At 34.6% G+C, this 4,229-nt stretch overlaps 1 long non-coding RNA gene across 1 annotated transcript; it reads left to right on the top strand.

The window, feature by feature from the left end:
- The first annotated feature begins 811 nt into the window (after window positions 1-811).
- LOC149242307 (uncharacterized) lies at window positions 812-3,221 on the top strand. Its single transcript, XR_016245713.1, has 2 exons — window positions 812-1,559; window positions 2,934-3,221. It is a non-coding gene; the product is annotated as an uncharacterized LOC149242307 (long non-coding RNA).
- Window positions 3,222-4,229: the final 1,008 nt, after the last annotated feature.

Genomic DNA, 4,229 nt, shown 5'->3' with positions numbered 1-4,229 from the left:
CTACTTTGATTTATAAAAGTAACAACCAGATATTGTAATATCAAGTTGGTACAATGAATCAGGTCAAAAAAATACCATTATCCACTTAGAATTATGTCATATTTACTATGGAATTTGAGCTATCTACATATAAGATACCTTTATCCAAAAATACTTTGAAGTAATTGTGTCATAGGATATTCTTATCTAGTTGATAATTCCATTGTAGATTAGGCCATAGAGAAGCATAAGTGTGTAGCAGGTGAATCACAGAAGGCAAATGGATAAGAAATCTAGATATTTCCAAAAGAACCAGCTTAATTTGCTATGGCATAATCCACCAGAGGGAATGATTTTTGTGAGTGGATCTTTTTTTAGCTGGTAATGGTTATGCATATGATGGTGATAATAATTGCAGGTTTTACTATGAAATGACATATCACACATGATTGAGAGGGAGGGCCGACATATAAGTTGAAGGTACATAACGCTTAGTGCGTACAGATGCGAGGAGAAGTCGAGGCGTCCACCATCCAGAGTGTCATGGCACAGGAATATTTAAGGTCGTCTAATACAAACAAATGGATATTATATGGTTTAAGGTAAGGTGAGAGAGGTCATGGCAGACATGGGACCATGTGAAGGCATGGTGGGGAGAGGCCTGGATTAATTGGGGCATTTTCATATGATGAAATCACTAATAATTGAAAACACAGACGACCCAATTTATTAAAGATGTGAAGGGGACATTGCACCAAACGTGATTAAGCGATGTTTGCTGTTGTGACCCTGGCATGGGATAGCTGTCAATTAATTAATTTGCAGGCGGGAAGTGGGGCTGGGCCTGTTCGTCTGATGCCAAAATGGATGGCCACCATACTTCGTCTATGGCAGGCCTAATAGCGACGTTGGTGAATGGCGACGAGCAGAAACCACAGTTTAATATTCGGAGAAGACAAAGGTTCGACCTTAGGAGAAATGTAAATCTGATTTTTTAATCCCCGCAGGCCCCACTGCGCACTAGGTCGCACAGTGAGGTTCGGCGCAACAGGCGGGCAGGGCTGTAGTATAAACCTACATAGAGGGTTCCCAGAGATCATGAAGGCGGAGGTCCAGGGGTCGAATCCTGCGGGCTTCTGACCAGCTGAAAATTAGGTTGAGGAGGACCTAAATGAGGTCGAGGGGTCGAATCCTGCGAGCTTCTGATCAGCTGAAAATTAGGTTAAAGATCCGCTTTTCGACGATGAATCCCGCCATGCTCTTCCACAGCTTTCTTGAACTAAGAGCCGATCGGATCGGGTCAGTTCAGAGCTCAAGAAAGCTGTGGGAAAACATGGACGGATTCGATGATCTTAGTACCGATCTTCGTCAGCGAGGACCCGAATGGCGGAAGAGGGGCCGAATCATTTATAAGTGGCGCTATTTTTAGCCAGATTGGTATCCTGCTAACTCTTTTGCTGCATGGCTGGATCGTCGTCGATCTCGCTTTATGACACGGCCCGGCCATGTCAAGAGTACGTGCGCACCATCCCGTGGTCGACGCCTGTGACTCCCTGCGCTTCAATAATGAAAGCTGATCAGTACTTCTTGAATCTTTGAATCTTCCCCTGTTCTTCTTTCTTTGGTTTGCGTGATTTTTATTATTATTGGTTTGCGTGATTGTTATTATTATTAAGGTTGCTTTTTCCGAATTTAATTGATTATGGATTTCATGAATATTTCAGAAATTAATGGATGAGAGAAGGGTTCTAGAATTTAGTTGATTGTGGATTTCAGGTATATTTCAGAAATTAGTAGATAAGAGAAAGGTTCTGGAACTTAATTGATTTTGGATTTTAGGAATATTTCAAAAATTTCCCATGATTTTTTTTTTAAAACTTAATTGATGGTGAATTTCAGAAATATTTCAAAATTCAGTGGATATTTGGTCAGAATTTAAAATATTCTCAAAATCTACAATAAAAGTGCCCAAAAGCTTCTTATCTAACTTCCAGAGTATGGGCATATTCCTTGATTAATTTTTTTATGTCTTTTATTAGTATTAAGGTTTGATTAAAGATTTTAGTAATATTTCAAAATTCAGTGGATAGAAAAAAGATCATATAATCTATTCTTAATTATATTTCAAAATATTTTCAAAACCCACAATATGAATGGCCAAAAACTTCATTTCTGTTTTCTAGAGGTAATTTTTTTGGGTTTTAATAGTATTAAGGTTAACCTCTAAACTTCATGGATTTCAGGAATATTCCAAAAATTAATGGATAAAAGAAAAGTTTTGTGCGGATTTAGAGAATATTTCAAAATTCAATGAATCTAAAAAAGACCAAATAATTTATTTTTATTTAAATTTCAAAATATTTTCAAAATCTACAATAAAACTACCCAAAAATTTAGTATTTGACTTTGCTAATTAATCCTTTTTGTGTAAGGCTTTTATTAACATTAAATTTCTAACTGAAAACTTTTCAAAATTTAATTAATTATAAATTTCAAAGATAATTGAGAAAAGATTTAAAAACTAAAAATTAGTTAATTGTGAATTTCAAAAATATTTTAAAAGATAAAATCATTTACCCAATATGAATTTCAAAATATTATCAAAATCCAACGTCTAAATAAAAATGGAGTTGTCTATAATGCTGCGGAAAAAATTGAGGTTAAATATTGATTTGTATTATTTAAAATGGTTTTTTAACTGTAAATTTGGATTCAGCACCCTGAAAAACCCCTGGACGCTTTGATTGTGCAGAAACTAGCTATCAAACTTGCGATTCCAATAAATTGCTGCCTGATTTTGACTAGAAAAACACACCAAAAAAATTTCAAAAAAATCCCATTATAAACCACTGCAATAAAAATGACCCAGAAAACACTTTGTATCTGACTTCTTAAAAATAGCGTAGTGACATATTACCCAATTAATTTACCTTTCCGGCCTTGTGGGTATACAGGCTTCTGGAGATTCCTGCGTTGCTCCCTCAGAATCTGAGCGTCGCTGCTACCGTACACGGTGGGAATCGCGTTCCAGAACGTTGAAATCGCTGCCGTTGAAGCAGATCTCCCTCTTTTTCTGTACGCAGCAGTCTACCTGTTATATGGAATTTTCATGCGCAGGGAATTTTTATGCACATATTCACAGGTGGAATTTTTCTACCATTTTTCATGGTTTTATTGGAATTACAAATTTGAGTTTGAGTTATTTTAGTGATTCAAATATTTTTGTAAATTTTTTGATTTTCAAGATATTTGATTTTATATAAAAAATAACATTTTGACAAAAAAAAAATTGTTTTGCCAAATTCCATTACAAAATTTCAAAATATATAACAGTGAGACAAAACATCTCTTTATTGTTAATTCAATGCCCTAAGTTTGAGATCTGAGATTTTTGGGATCTGAATTATTGTGAAATGTTTCAAAATCTATTACATAAAAAAAATTGTTTTTTTCTATTGATAGATTGCAGGCTTCTGATTTATATTGTTATTCAAAATATTTTTCTGATTAATCACGTCATTAGTTGCAAGTAGACAATTGGAACCATTTAATGTGGTTCACTGTTAAAGTAAAGATGAAAACACAGATCTATCATCATTAAAATGAGCCATCTTAAATGGACCACATTAAATGGTTCGAAAAGTCAACCTAGAATTAATAATATGATTAATCCAAAAAACATTTTAAATAATAATATTACTGAATCACTGTTAATTTAATGGTTAATATGAATAAAGAGCGCAGATTTAATTCTGCTGTTTGGCCCTGTAAAATTCTGGGTCCAGGATTGAGGGGGAAAATAAGATTGCTGCTTCTGCATCATTATTTTCCTCGGAAGGTCTGCGACTATTGATGATTTTGATATTTCTTTGCACGCACATCCTTTCACGTGTGGGTGTGTATGCATCACAGATATATTGAATCATTTGATGTTGTCCTTGCCCTGCCATGGAGTCCCTGGATCTAGGGCTTTTGCAAGTGTTCATCATAGGAGCCATGATTATCCTGTTAAGCCTGCAAGGACATTCGCTTTTGACTCTGTGGGAGTTATATGGCAGTTGTGTCATAGTGTGTTTATTCAGTTATTTTTGCGTTATTTAAACTATTTCATAATACGAAAAATGATTGGAAATATTGTTATAATTTTGCTCAAAAAGCTGCACCCTCTCATTAATTTTAAAATATATATAATCAGTAGATTTAATATTCTTCTAGTTTTAATATTCTTGTGATATGTGGCTCACATTTAA

Source organism: Pinus tabuliformis, chromosome 8, assembly GCF_031772625.1.
Source record: "Pinus tabuliformis cultivar Carrire ecotype Pingquan chromosome 8, CPIR1, whole genome shotgun sequence".
In the NCBI taxonomy this organism is placed as follows: domain Eukaryota; kingdom Viridiplantae; phylum Streptophyta; class Pinopsida; order Pinales; family Pinaceae; genus Pinus; species Pinus tabuliformis.
Note: the sequence above shows the minus strand (reverse complement) of the source record. Positions and strands in the feature narration are given on the sequence as shown.